General features: G+C 40.5%; 1 protein-coding gene across 6 annotated transcripts in view; it reads left to right on the top strand.

The window, feature by feature from the left end:
* LOC143214546 (uncharacterized) overlaps positions 1 to 16247 on the top strand; it is a 70372-nt gene that overhangs the window by 32225 nt on the left and 21900 nt on the right. The window contains exon 2 of one of the 6 annotated variants that reach the window (XM_076435769.1): positions 2119 to 2170. The exons of the other annotated variants lie outside the window; for them this stretch is intronic. The gene's annotated coding sequence lies outside the window, so the exon portion shown is untranslated. The remainder of the gene's footprint in view (positions 1 to 2118; positions 2171 to 16247) is intronic. 6 annotated transcript variants of the gene reach the window in all.

The following is a 16247-nucleotide window of genomic DNA, read 5'->3' as shown; positions in this document are numbered from 1 at the left end:
TAACTTTTTTCCCCGACGGGCTTTCGAGATCTCGTGGCTTGTTGCATACACGCCGCACGTGGAGCTTACGAGCTTACGCCTGGTTCGTTCCGGGCCCAATATATTTTTCATATTTAGCTTGTCTGTTCGAGCAACATCCCCTCAGTTTTTCTTATCATTTTTACTGGAATCTGGCGAAAGGAGCCGTGCATTTTTAATACTTTCTTCTTATCATTTCTCTGGATTTCGTTCTTCTGGAAATCAGATAAAATGCCCAATAGAGTTTCAATATTTTTCATCCGAGGATTTTGAGAGCGCTGAGAGAGAGATTCACAATTGTAGATATTTTTCAATATTCTTCAGCCTTCAATCTCGAGTCTCCCGGCGGAAAGAAATCATCTGAACAGCAAACTAAATAACAGTGAACGTCAAGGGCCTCGACTAGTCAACTTTCCGAGCAATGATTGGCAGAGTCGGTACCATAGTCATCGCGAGGGATCGATGGCAAGGGTACGGAACGGCTGGCAGGTCGGCGACGGATTATCGATCGTCGGTGTCGTGGCTTGCGGGCCGTCGTCGTCGTCGTAAAAATTGAATATCCAGTCTAGACAGCCAAAGGCGAACTTGTTTATACCTCGGCTGGTTCCAAAGTGTCTGCGTCGGTGTGCCGTCGCGCCGTGGCACAGCTGCGTCGCCCTGCAGGCCAACCACCATCCCGTATTTCCATTTTAATAGAGTCCGCGACGGTTTTCGACGGAAATCCGCGGGTACCGCGCTCCACTTTCGTTATTCTCGGGACTTGATCAGTTAGTACGGAACTGACGGCAAGAACCGGCGCCGAACTGCCAGCAAAGCCGGATTAGTCCCTTGCCGGTCTTTTTACTGAACGTGGAAACGCAGCTTGGTGCCACGGTTTATCGTGGAATCGAACATGAAGTGGGTTCACGAGAGAGACTGCAATAAACGGGCAAAAATGCCGGATTTATGCTTCCGTTCGTGTGGTCAAATGTTGGAAGAATAGTTACGTTAAAATCTCAACCTTTAAAATTGTTGAAGAAAGATGAAAATTCTTGACTGACCCCTGTGCCTTGGAATTGGTGCAGGCAATTTTTATTTTGCGTAAAGGTCCGTAGTCGATTAATGTCGATACGGGGCACAAACATCTTCAATATTTCAAAGCTGTCATCCAATCCCTCAGTTTTTGGTGATTATAAATTGATGAGATCCCCGTTAGTTACAGTAGACATTCTTCGCGTTCGTAGTTAATTTAGAGAACGCTTCGCTAATTCATTCGCTGGTAAATGCATAGGAGAATGAACTATTGTATGAATGGCGACAAGCAGCTGAAGCGGAGCAAAGAAGCCGAAGGGAGTCCTTTTCCTGATTCCTGTCCCTTCCTCGTAAGTGGCTGAGACTTTCCCTTTCCGAAGGGTAGGGCTTTGTATTCCATACACGCAACTTGGACAGCCCACGGCTGGCAATGAGCGCTCTTTGCTCTGAAAGGGCTCTGAATTGCCCGCAAGGGCAATCCGTCGAGGCAGATGACGTTAGAGAAAGAAGAGACTCTCGATGCTGCAATAAAAGACTATTTACCTTGCTTTCTCTTTGTACGTATGAAGAGGGGCGTTAGATTATGCATCCCCTAAGCCACTGGACTATTCACACAATCCCTTAAGAATGGCATTTTTATCTTGCACCCTTTAAAACCTGCAAACCTGTGAGATTGTTTAATGACTTCACGTTCAGTTTTGTCAGCGGAATCCGCCAGCGTGGAAGCAAACTTGACCGGGGACCGGTCCCCCAGCCTCGATTAGAATGGCACAAGAGCTTTTGGCATTGGTCCCAAAGTCAGCCTCTGATTTGTATTGCTTTCGCGTGGCCAGACTCTCGGCGATTTATCAACGCGTCGCCGATTCCTCTTGCTCCTTTTCGGTCGGCATTGCGTTTCTACAGTGCACTATGTAAAGTGACCGGTGAATGGACACTGCACGTCTGTCGAAATTAGTATTCCTAAATGGATATTTAATTCCCTGAGTGCTATTCATATAAGAAGGCTGCGTCATTGACACGATCACTTGTTCTAATGTCGTACTCTCTGGAATATTAAATTTATAATTGTTCGTTTATTTTTTGTTACAGGTAAGAGCCCGTCTTCGTGAACGTCTCATAGAAACTGTAGAGTAGCAACTCGGTGAGTGTCTGAGATTTGCCTGTAAAATTCAATTTTTATAATCGAGCATTACGAAACTGTATACAAACTTCAACTTTTTGCTCTATGTAGTAATATCGTGTCAGGCTCGTGGTGAACAATTCGAACGAAATCTACCAGATATGTATGTTATTGATTTCATTTAAAGCGGGATTGAATTCTATTTAACGTTAATTAGAACACCTAGGTGTATAATATGAACGACAAAGGACAACACTGTCCAAAAAATTTCAACTTTTTTTATGTTTCGGATATACTGTTGGGTGGATCTTGTGGGGTTTCTGCGCTGATTCCGAATCTGCCCTCAATTTTTCTCCTACGCGCACAGTTTTTGAGAATCATGACTTTGAGAAAAAAAACGTATTTATCAACTTTGAGCAAATATTGTGATGTCATTATAAAAGATATTGAATTGTTCTTTACAGCAAAATTGATTCTGCAGACTTTCCCGAATGCAGTGATACCTAATACTAATACATTATGATTGTTTAAACATGTTTAAACAAGCATTAAAGACGGAGAGACACCACCTTTGCACCAATTTTAGAGGATATTTCTCAATCGATTATTTTTTGAGATGCAAAAGTCGTGTCTTTCCGTCTTTAATGCTTGTTTAAACAATCATAATGTATTAGTATTGGGTATCACTGGATTCGGGAAAATCTGCAGAATCTTTTGCTGTAAAGAACAATTCAATATCTTTTATAATAACATCACAATATTTGTTCAAAGTTGAAAAATACATTTTTTTCAAAGTCATGTTTCATCATTGAATCAGCGCAAAAAACTCTATAAGATCCACCCAACAGTACATTGCAAACATTTTTGGTGTTAGACAGTGTAATCGTAAAAGTGAATCGTAGTGTGGGGGGTTAAGAAGTGTTCTTGTGATGGGAGGTCTTGTAAGGTGTTGATCGAGTGTTGATTGTTCATTCTCCGCTCACCCTGTCGGACTCCCTTCTGGCCAGTGTTCGCAGCTTTCTAATAAATTTCTACCAGGAAGCTCGCGGAACTGTCGGTCGAAAGAAGCCCGCCCGTGGTAGTACATACATCTTGATTAGCATTTCTCGATCGGGACTTTCCTCGTGTGTTCCGCTCTCCACCCCCACGCAAACTCGCCGCGGACTATTGTTACGCATCCATAATCGACTAGTTATGCAACTGGACGGGGAACACGGGCCTATGCACTCGGAATTTCGCCCGGAAGCATCGGTCGTGTCGAAACGATCCGCTCGGAATCGCGCGTGCGTTGCGACTACGCTCGCCGGAAGGAATGCCTTCGACTTTCCGAGCCGAGAACTAGCCTAATTGCTGGATTGGCTCCGATACGCGGCCGCGCGAAAAATCCACTTTCCAAATTCGAAGCTGCGCCCGCAAAAGTGGAACGCCGCCGTCGGACTGCTTTCGTTTTTCCGGTTTCTATCATAGTAATACCTCTTGATTAATTATGAGAAATTTTTCAAACGTATCGATTTTCTATTCGTTTTTGATTTACTGCTTTCGCTTTTTCGGTCTCTGGGTATGATGAATTTATGTATTATGTATTTCATTTTCCGCTGTTGATCCTCGTATAATCCTGAAAAATAGTTGCACGAAGGATTGTCCGGTTTCGTTTTATTAATTTTCGTTTCAAGTCAACCGACTGCGTTTTAATCGTTCCATGTATATTTTGGTAGGCTGCATCGTTCAATTTATAGTGAAATTATAAAAATGCATAAATTTAGCACGCTGATAGGAAATGTTTTTCGCGCGTTTAATTGGATCGAATTCAAACAATTCAGACGCTAACTCGGCGGCAGTCGTGTTTGTTGATTGTAATAACGGCAAGTCTGTCGATAAAGTAGGTGCAAACAATTATCATCTGAACAGATAGTTGTAGTGACACCTGTTGTGTACTACTGCGTGTTGTGTATACTCTGAACAATGTATCTAATACAGTCTCTGTACGACCGCACAACCAGAAGGTCTTATATACAAGTATCAGATTAAAGTGTTATATTAAAACCAGTCTATACATATATTCCTACTCTGCTCATACCCAGTAAAAGTAATACTGTTATTACAACAGATAAAATTCAACAGGTTATGGGCCCAGGTCCAAAGAAAAGTAAAAAAGGTAAAAACTAAAAACTAACCTAATACTAAGAGCTGTCGAAAAGTCTAAGCAAAATTAAAATCAAGTAAAAAAATAAAGAGCAGTAATAAGTAAAACTGTAGGAAAGTGAAAAAATTAATAAGGCTAACAAGTTAAACCATAAGTGTTCTGTTCGAAATTCAAATACACGTGGTCGTGAAACAAAAGTGAAAATGGCTGCCAGAAACGGTTATAATGAAGCAGATCATATAGAAAAACTGAAGGACGAAACCAACTTTCAGTTCTGGAAATTCCAAGTGACGATTCTGTTTAAGTCGCAAAACATACTCGATGTAGCGACTGGGAAAATTGTGCCAGCAAACGATTGGAACGAGCAAAAGAAGCTAGACTGGGAACTTAAGGATGCAAAAGCGCAAAAAGTTATCATACTTTCAAGTGAGAAAAAACCGCAAATGCATCTCCTGCATTGTAAAACCTCAATGGAAATGTTCAAGAAATTAACGGCCATATACGGAAAAGATACGGAACAAATGAAATGTACATTGCTGCAAGAATTCTTTAACTGTACTTTCGAAAAAGGAAGCGATATATCGACTCACGTGAGTACTCTTGAAAATTTAGCTCATCGATTAAATTCATTGGATCAAACAATAGACGATACAATGTTAATAACAAAAATATTAGCTACTCTTCCTGTTCAGTTCAAACATTTCGCAAGCGCGTGGGATTCGACGCCATTGGCCGAAAGGACCTTGACGAATTTAATAACAAGGTTACAGCTAGAAGAAAACAGAAACAAACAAAAGGACGATTCGCCCGACAATGTTGCCTTTAAAGCTTCTGTTAGAAGGTGTTTCAAATGCAATGGTTTTAACCATTTGGCTAAGTATTGCAGGTCAACAGAACGTAATCGCAACGAAAGAGGATATAAGGAGAAATCTTTCGAATCGGCGAGTGACCAATCATCACAAAGATGCGGAATCTGTAAGAAATCTAACCACTTAGAGAGAGACTGTTACTTTAGAAAGAATAAAAATGTATCAACTGCTAGACGTACTCAAGACAAGGTATGTTTCTACGTTAATAAAAACAATGACTGTGAAAATAAATGGGTAGTTGACTCAGGTGCATCGAACCACATGATTAACAACATTAATCTTCTAAGTGATGTAAAAACTGTAGAGTCCGAAATATCTACTGCAAAAAAGTCGGTAACAATGAAGGCCAAAGCAACAGGGCAAGTAATAACTGAAAATTGCACACTAAACAATGTAATACTGATTCCAGAACTCACGAAAAATTTATTGTCTGTAAATGCAATCACTCAAAACAATGGAAAGGTTGTGTTCACCAAGGACAAAGTAGAGATTTCAAAAAATAATACAACGGTACTTGAAGGATCTCGAGGACAGAATGGACTATATGCAATCGATTTCAATAAAACAAACAAAACTACAAGTTTGCTAACATTGCAAAACGAGACCTTACTATGGCACCGAAAACTTGGGCATTTGAGCGGAGCAAACATGAAGAAATTGGAAAAATTAAGTAAAGGTATGAACTCAATGTCTATATCTACTAATAACCTAGAAACATGTGACATATGCATGAGAGCGAAACAAACGCGAAAACCGTTTAATACGGAGAGAAACAGAGCCTCAAAACCATTGGAAATCATACATTCCGACGTGTGTGGACCGATAGAACCACCTACCTGGGACGGGATGAGATATTTTGTAACAATTCTCGATGACTTCACGCATTTCACAGCTGTATTTCCCATCAAAGGAAAATATGAGGTAACAGAAACAATTAAATATTATTTAAATCAATGTAAAACTAAATGGGGAAAACAAGTAACAAAGCTGCGGTGTGACAATGGTAGAGAATTTGCAAATAAAGATCTAGAACAATGGTGTAAAAACAATGGAACCGTATTAGATTTTACGATACCTTATTCTCCACAGCTAAACGGCAAAGCCGAAAGGTTGAACCGGACAATTATGGAAAAAGCAAGAGCTCTTTTGCTGGATTCCGGATTAAACAAAGAGATGTGGGGAGAAGCTGTAAGAACAGCAGTTTATTTGTTAAACAGAAGTCCTACCACCACGAGTGATAAAACGCCAGCGGAAAATTGGCATGGAACAATTCCTAACCTGGATAATTTACAAATCTTCGGATGTAACGCCTATGCAAAAAAGCTTGGACGACTAAAAAAATTAGATGAAAGGAGTACTAAATATGTTATGGTTGGCTACTCCACTTGCGGATATCGCTTATGGGATGAACAAAATAGAAAAATAACACTAGCACGAGATGTAATCTTTAACAATGAGAATAAAGAAGAACAAGAAAACAATGAAAGTAAAATATCAAAGGTAATGATTAGAATAGAAGACAGTAAAACAGACGAACATCAAACAGAGAATACAGAAGAAAATCAAGAAGAAGAAAACTCGGAAGAGACAGACAGATCAGAAAACTCTGAAGAGACAGGCAGATTAGAAAACTCGGAAGAAAACGAAACATCTGTAAATGAGGATGAAGATATACAAAATACTGATCAAGATCGACAAGAAATGCCAAGAAGAAGTGAAAGACAAAGAAATCTACCAGAAAGACTTGGAGAGTACTATGTACATCTAACGTACAAGGAAGCAATCTATGGAGAAGATGCAGAAAAATGGAAAGCTGCAATCGAAGAGGAAAAGACATCCTTAAAAAAAAATAAAACATGGATTGAGGTAGATCCTAATCACATATCAGACAAAAAGATTTTGAGTGCAAGATGGATATTCAAAATAAAGGATGATGGAAGACACAGGGCACGTTTAGTAGTCAGAGGATGTGAACAACAAAAAGGAGTTGACTTCAACGAAACCTATAGTCCTGTGCTACATGCAAATCTTTTCAGACTGTTAATGGCCTTATCTGTTTTAGGAAATTACAAAATTCTGAAATTTGATATAAAAACTGCGTTCCTGTATGGACACTTAGATGAGGAAGTCTATATAAAGTTACCAGAAGGATTCGGAAACACAAACAAATTCTGTAAGTTGCAAAAAGCTTTGTACGGACTGAAACAAGCTCCAATAAATTGGAATCAACGTTTCAAATCATTTGTAAAACAAAACGGGCTAGATCCGATTCCTTCAGACCAATGTATTTTCAAATCAAAGGGAGGTCATTTGATATTGGCAATATACGTAGACGACGGAATAATACTAAGTAAAAATACTAAATATTTGAATCAAATTAAAGAAAAACTGTCAAAAGAATTTGAGGTAAAATTTTTTGGCTCTTTTGAAAATTTCTTAGGTGTTAATATAACTAGAAATAATACTTCGTTAATATTAGATCAAAGTAAATTTGTTGAAAAAGTATTAACAGAATATGGAATGGAAAATTCAAAGGCTGTTTCCACTCCTATAGTAAGTATTCATACGAATACTAATTTAAATGATGAAACATCAGATACTCGTTTTCCTTATAGAGAATTAGTTGGTAATTTACAATATCTAACGTCGAAAACTCGACCGGACATCGCGTTCGCTGTCAATTACGTAAGCAGATTCGTAGACAAACCAACAAACCTAGATATAAGTAATATAAAACGCATTCTCAGATATTTACAGGGAACTAAAAACATTGGTATTCAGTTTTCAAAACAAAACGCTCAACGAGAAAATGAATTAATTGGCTACAGCGATTCGGACTTTGCTGGTGACGTATCCACAAGAAAGAGTACTACTGGCTTTGTCATATTTTATGGAAATGGACCTATCAGCTGGTGCTCCCACAAACAATCCATAGTTGCACTGTCAACCACCGAATCCGAATACATCGCTGCTGCAGAATGTTGTAGAGAACTTACATACCTAAAAACTGTGTTAGAAACTTTAACTAATTCAAAGGTAAAGGCTACACTATTAATAGACAATCAGAGCGCTTTGAGCCTAATTAAAAACGGAATAATTCATAAAAGAAGCAAGCATATTGATGTACGATTTCAATTTATCAGCGAAAAATATAATGAAGGGACTATTGACATAGAATACTGTCCATCTGAAAAACAGTTAGCTGATCTACTAACTAAACCCTTAAGCAATGTAAAATTTAAAGAATTTAAGAATAGTTTACAATATACTATGTAGAAACAAGCATTAATTAACAGCGCTCATGAATCAATGATGTGTATTACTCAGTTTGGTTTATTGTTCTTGTGACTACATATGTTAAAAGCTATAGACAAGGCAATTCAGTAATATTTTTTGGTTTCTAAAAGAAATAATATTCAATCTATGTTGTAATTATAGAAATAAAAAATTAATAAATCTCCTAGACAAACTTACCGTTAAGAGGAAGTGTTGATTGTAATAACGGCAAGTCTGTCGATAAAGTAGGTGCAAACAATTATCATCTGAACAGATAGTTGTAGTGACACCTGTTGTGTACTACTGCGTGTTGTGTATACTCTGAACAATGTATCTAATACAGTCTCTGTACGACCGCACAACCAGAAGGTCTTATATACAAGTATCAGATTAAAGTGTTATATTAAAACCAGTCTATACATATATTCCTACTCTGCTCATACCCAGTAAAAGTAATACTGTTATTACAACAGATAAAATTCAACAGTGTTTAATTAATGGTTAATCGCTTATCGACAAAATATGTCCGCTCAGCGAGACAATTTGTGTCGCCCGTAACAAAGCACAGTATTTAATCGGACGATATCGAGTCCTCAAGGTGTTAAGCAGAGCAAATATTTGCCACTTCTGGAAATAGACTGACAGTGCGCGCCTCGACGACGTTCGCGCAACGTTACCTAACACTGTTCGTATCTCCGTCTATCGACGTACGCACGCGGTTCCACGAACTAAAAATGCGATTGCACGAGGTGTCGAGTATGTACTCGGGTGTACACAAGAGAACACAATCTTATAACTGTTCTGAAACAAAATATTTTGTCTACCTTGATAACCAACCACCTTTGTACAACGAGCCTCGCATTCTTTGATCAAATTTCACTTCGGAACACGTCATGCTTTTTACTTTCATTCAACTATTGTCTATTTATAACGCACAACACATGAGCCGTCGTGAACATTTTTCCTTTTATTCTTAGCTTCTTATTTTAACCGTCACAATTTCGATAATATTATTCAATAGCCATGGGAACTTCACTCGTACACCAACAGGTTATTTAGAATAATACAGTTAATTCTCGCAATTCTCCTAAGATTATTATTTCAGTCAAAGGGAATTATTAAGCATCATTGAGGTATAGCGGAACTATTAACCCTTTGAAACTAAGCTGCTGTGAGTAACGTTACTATCACGTCAATTAGAAACCACGAATGTAGTTAAATGTGCCTCTGCGAAAACGAGCAGACACATACAAAAGCTTAGTTGTCCAAACTACGACATACGTTAATAACGAAGAAAATACGACTCAGTTGTCTCGAGTCAGTAATTCATAAAAATGCTAAAAAAATACGACACATTATAAAAGAAATATGGCAGAATTATTTGTGTCGACATTTAACAGGAACACGAATAGATAAGGCTCAATTCACTTCACTTTGTCATCAAGGACAATCATCCACATGTGCCTTTGCAAATTAAAAAAGAATCTCAAGTTCCCATACAGGTATGTGGCCCGAGAGTGACATAAATAAATTAGGCCTAATTCGTGACGCGTCAACTGTCAATGGAGGAGTAGCCCATTCCTCTCGCACTGATCGCCCGTGACGGCATCTCCGAAAATACGCTTGTCTGTCAGTCGCGAATTCCCGAAACTGGTATCGTCGACACTGTCCTTTTTTCGGGGCGGATTAGTGTAGCGAATGGAGGATTCGTGTCCAGCGGTGGCGTCGAGCGTGAAAGTGTCGTGAGAAAGAATCGCTGCGTCGCTCGTGCGAACCAAGAGAACAACAATGTCTCACACGGTCAATTGTTACGTTAAATTAATAACGCATAAGCATCGTCGCCGTGACCGAGCGATCCACGTGTGCCTTCTGACGTATCCGCGCGAATGGTGTGCGTCTGCCATCAGCGACGGTAATTATTACCCGTTCGGCAACGGGGCGTCGGTTGTATTCGAACAATGCGGCACGTGACCATCGTTACCGATAATTAGCATGGCTCGTGGTCGCTCATGATAACGGCTGATAACGCTAGCGAGAAAACACGCGTTCTCGATAACCGCGGCGAGACGTTTGAATGAGAACATCACATAGAGGCCGGTGTCACGGGCACGAGACTCCGTCGCCATGAACTTCCTTTATCCTGAAAGTTGCCGCACCGTAAGATATTATTAATGTTCCTTTTAATATCGATCGTAAAATTGTTAATAAATGATTTACTAATGTGTTTTCGGCGCACTGGTTCGATCTGATTTTACATCAATGCTATTTTGCAAATTAAATTAAATTTTCGACGTTTCGATCTATGTGTAGATCATTTTCAAGAAGACTTCTTGAAACTTCTTGAAGCTTCTTGAAGCTTCTTGAATCTTAGGTATAAAACACCTAAGATACGTGAATACTACGCAACATTACTGAACCAGTAGTGTTTGATGATGAATTTCTTCCAAACGATTTTATTATCCTGTGGCTTCACCACTTACGATAACACCTGAATATAATCTTTTGCAAACAAGAATGTTTTCGCAAATTGGTCATTATTGATGTTACTTTAATATTACCATGACATCTTGGTATACATGCAGTTAAAAGTTGTGATTTGACTTTTCACGGTTTGAAATAACCGCCAAATATCGATTGGTTATATCGATCGATGATCTGATTGGTTCGTTTCTATTGGTTTCACGTTTGCCTCAGTAGCTTGTGTAATGACATGAGAACAGCAGGTGTTTCGTTGTTTCAATTACAATTTAGTTAAAATAATTTCATTAAGCAAGTGAGTGACAAAATACACAATTGTGACATTCAATGTTTAATTTAGAGATGATAATAACACTAGTTTTTCTGTTTAATAATTCACAGACGCAGTTATCAGTTTTCTTGAAAATGATCTACACATAGATCGAAACGTCGAAAATTTAATTTAATTTGCAAAACTGCTTTGATGTAAAATCAGATCGAACCAGTGCGCCGAGAGCATTAGTACATCATTTAGTAAGATATTATTTCTAAGAAAATGTTTCAACTTTCTGCGATTGGGATACGGGACTCAACGTCGACATCTGCAGAGTTAAATAAATCAATTTAGCAATATGTACTGTACTATTGAATTACAAGTTACATAATTAGAATCCAGCTGTGCCAAGACCGTGCTCGTCATTGTATAATTAGTACATACAATACGCTAGCGCTGCTTCGCAACATTGTACATATCTGGTGAACCGAACAACACAACACGGAATAAAAATATCGTTAATTGGCCGTGAACAGGACCTTGTCCTATTCCCTATTTTTTTTTTCTAATTATGCAAAGCGGTTCGTATATATTACAACAAATGCATAAAACCCGCAGTCTGCAAATAGTAATTAATACAAACCTGAAGAACGTGAACTGCCGCAGCAAAGAGCACAGAAAAGAATAAAAATATCGCCAATTGGCCGTGAACAGTACCTTGTCCTATTCCCTATTTTTTGTTTAATTATGCAGAGAGGCTCGTATATTTTACAACAAATGCATAAAACCCGCAGTTTACATATAATTAATACAAACCTGAAGAACGTGAACTGCCGCAGCAAAGAGCATAGAAAAGTGTTGGATATGGGTGTAAATGAATGAACACTGGTACTTTTAAAGTAAAAGTTAGCCTTTATTTCACGCCGCGGAAGGAAGCTCTTTACCATGAGATGTCTTAGCTTCGACTGACTTTTAAGAAGGAAAGAATCTTTGGGACCCCCAGAAAGGAAACCAGAGTCCCTTCGTATCTCCAAACTGTTTAGGTTAGCCCCCCTCCCACAGTTCGGCACTTGTAAGAAAGTATACTTCTGAGAACGTCCCATCGATACTTCGTAATCTCTGTTTAAGAATACGACTCTGAGATCATTTTTGTAACTTGTTGATAATCCAACAAAAAGAATAAAAATATCGCCAATCGGCCGTGGCAGATGACAGTAAAAATAAAAATCGACCTGTCTCGGCGTCGATCATAATAAATGACCGGTAGTAGTGTGTCAAAGCGTCGATCGGTTTGTTTCGCTAACGAGGAAGCCAGGCGATCGATCCAGGTGTTAAATTGGTTACCGCGACGGTGTGTATTGGATTTCGAGCGGATCCGTAACTTGCACGGTTCTCGGCAGCGCCGACTATTTCGAAAGCGAGCGAGATCTTGGCTCGCCGGAGAGAAGGTCTCGGTTAATTGTCTGCTTATAATTAGCGCGGTCTTATTATTAGTGCGTGCACGTGTTCCCCCGACGGAAGCCGCGTTTCTTTTCCCGCTCGCGGCTGTTTGTAACGGCTCTTCCGCCGAGGCGTTTCCCTTCGGCAATTTAGACGCGTGCGATTCGATTGAACTCAACTCGATAATGGTCCTCCTTGACGAGCCGACTCGAAGTCTTCCGGCTCGATCCACGACGGCTCTCGATCCTCGATCCTCTTTTCGTCCCGATTTCCCTCGATCCTCCGCTCTCTCGCTGGTCCTTTCTGTCCCGATTTTCCTCGATTCCCAGTTATTTCAATTTTCCACGATGTCCGATTATTTCTATTAAAATTTCCCTCGATCCTCCAGTTCTTTTCTGCCCCGATTGTTTCCGATTTTCTCATGTTATTCCAATTTTCCGCAATCTCCAATTATTTTCTCCGGATTTCCCTCGATCCTCCGGTTCTCTTCTGTCTCGACTTTCCGTGACCTTTCCCTACCTTTCTGCCACGATTTTCCACGATCTTCGCCGGCCGGAAATCGAAGGGACTCGAACAGTTTCCTGACCTTAGCTCGACATTTTGTCCGACCCCGACATCGGATTCCGATGAATCCCCATTCGTCTGATCCGTCGACAACGACAAACGGGGCGGAATCGAACGATACCCCTTTGCAAACGTCTTGAATGCTCGATTCAATTTATCTCGCGCTGGCTGCCGGTGACTGGGTCAGAATTGATCTTCATTGTTTACTCCAGGCGGTCGTTCTTCTTCCTACATTGTTTTGATATTTCGAAATTAAAGATTGTCTGCTTTGAATGACGAGTCTATTGAAGTAGAGGGGAAATGATTGAGTGAAGTAAATCAATTAACTTCCTCCGGTACTTGAGTCGATGGAGATTGTTTTGCACCGGGTACAATACAATGAAAAAGAGAAGGGAGCTAGTTACAAATAATGCACTTCGAGTTACACAGATCGTTTCGTCAGCTCTGGAACGAAGCAATTATGCTGTTTTTAGAACTCTAGTCAGAGTAGATTGCTTTGAAAGTTCAGTTTCTAACGTTTCCAGTGTATATTGTCTGATAACGAGTCTATTACTTTAATGTACTGAAATATAACGAACTTATTATCCTCCAAACAAAGAAGAACCTGACAAAAAATCGATAACAATTACACGTGTCAAAGAAAAAAGCAAACATCGACCAGTATCTTCTTCCCTGAAAGACCATTGTTCTTCTAACGAGCGATTAAACATTTCCCAACGGAAGCGCGTGCACATAATCGCACGAACAAATATTTAGGATTAATGACCCGCTGCTTACACGGTGAACGATCGTCGAACATGGTTACGTATTGCGTCGCGAAAGACAGAAAAACCACGAGAAACCAGTTACAAAATTGCTGGTTTGCAACGAGTGGGTTCGGTTTTTCGCGCGATCGTGCTCGCGCCGCGTAAAATCGATTCTTGGGAGTCGAGGGTCTCGTTACGGTGCTCGTCGGGCTCCGAGGATGTCGTTCCCGATCGAGATCGAGATCAAGCACCTTGTTCGCAACTGGTCGGCCCGGAATTGCGCGACATCGTCACGATATTTGCCTTTTCGATTGCTGCTCGATTTGGACCTGTTCGCAAGCTGTTCCTCTACTTTGCCCAACTATAGTGCCACCATCTTGGCAACATTATAGTCATCGAGCTGTTATTTAGGTTCCTCAGTCGATCAATCATTATCTAGAAAACTTACAAATGTTACTTAATCGACGTTACTCGTTAATAATAATGAATGACTTTATACTGGCGATGAGGTCCTTCTAACAGCAACGAAGACTTCACACTAGATCTGGTACATCATTGTAGGCGTTTCTTCGCGCACTGGCAAGCATCGATTACGCGAAATGACATAATAACATCGCGACGGTCTGCGAGCCTCGAGTTCACGGCCAGTTTACCGCTGATGGCGGGACGGCCAATTTTGAATTTCGCGCTTCGCCTAACCCGGGGCCGGAAATTGTCCTCGGAAAATAGCGGTCCAATTGTCTGCGACCACCTAGGGATCCTCGCTAAAGCAACTGCCATTTATACCATCAAAGAAAATCGCGATCTTTGACTCCCTTGAGTCTTATACCTGTGCAAAGTAGAAAGTGTTTCAAAGTCTAAGCAGCTGGAGCTTTAGGTTTATGGGGGTCGAACCGAACCACCTGCATAGGTAGTCCCTTGAGATCCTCTCCTTATAATCCCCTGACAATTTATTACAGATTCATATTGAATACAATTCTTGTTGAACCAATCACGGCTGGTTCCCGACACAAATCAGGTCCTTCTTAAATATCACAGAGAAACGCAAACTATCTGCGCAAATACACCGTGCACACTCTCAAGAAGGATCACGGGACGCGACGCAAGCCGCGTTTACGTCATACCCCAGTTAGTTTTTGAGTTATCGCGCGATTTATACGAAACTTGTCTCGAATATCCAGCCCCAGAGGAAAAGTGAGACTTTAATGAACAGCAGCAATATTTTTCACCTGCCTCCAATAATGGAGTTGTCGCTCGATTTATACTGAAACGACTTCGGCGAAGTGTAGCAATATTGTTCGCGAGCGTCCAATAATGAGAGACCACCGATTTCTGAATTATAGCCCTGGAGGAAAATATTTAGTCGAGCGTAACAATATTTTTCTTGCGCATCGAATAATGACAGATTTTTAAATTATCGCTCCAATATATGCCAAACTTGTCTCAAAGAAAAATCAAGACCTCGGTGAAATGTAACAAAATTTTTCGTCGAATAATGGCTGAACGGTAACGCTGCGAATATTTGCGAATGGGATTCATCGTTCGGCGGCCGTCACTAGAGAGGATTCATTAAATCGGAGCCGGATAATGAGGCACTCGACGGAATTAGATGCGGTGCAGGGTCGCGAAACCGCCAGGTGAATCCCCGATAACTCTGGCCAGAGCGATTTACAGTTACCCGCGTTATTCCAGTTGCGAAACGGCCTTCCTGCAGCCGCGTTTCTTGCCGGTCCGCTTCCAGAGTCGAGTTGTCGCGGCGAGGAATCAGTGCAGCGACACCGGGAAACGCGATTCGCTGCATTCCGATGCAAGACTCTCCAGATAACTTGCACCGGGACTGGCAACAACAACCGCGAGACACGTGCTCGCGATCTTTTGCTCGCTTTTCTACTCGCGTTCCTTGCAAACAATAATTTTTATGCATCGAGAGGAAACATTTCTCTCCCATAAATAATAATTGGACATGAAAGTGTACGTTTCTTCCTGTTGTACTAGCAGAATGTACGTCACATTCGATTCAGAAAACATTGGTCTTGTTCTGCGAACGACGAGTAGACTTCAGACGTGAAAAATTGATAGACTGCGGATTTAAAATTGTTTGAATCGGTCACTTTAATTGCAAGACACCACACAGACATTTATTTCTTTCCCTAACCACTTTGAAAACCACGTCGCTGCCAAAAGGCGACCTCGTTCTCAGGAAAGAGGTGAGAAACGAAAAGAAGCTCGGCGTCGGCGAGGCAGGAAAACTCGGAACCAATTACAGGAATCGTTGTATCCGAACCTCGCGACAATTAAGCGGGGATTACCGTGCATTGTTCTGTTATGA

The sequence above is a fragment of the Lasioglossum baleicum genome, chromosome 1 (genome assembly GCF_051020765.1).
Source record: "Lasioglossum baleicum chromosome 1, iyLasBale1, whole genome shotgun sequence".
NCBI classification, from domain to species: domain Eukaryota; kingdom Metazoa; phylum Arthropoda; class Insecta; order Hymenoptera; family Halictidae; genus Lasioglossum; species Lasioglossum baleicum.
Note: the sequence above shows the minus strand (reverse complement) of the source record. Positions and strands in the feature narration are given on the sequence as shown.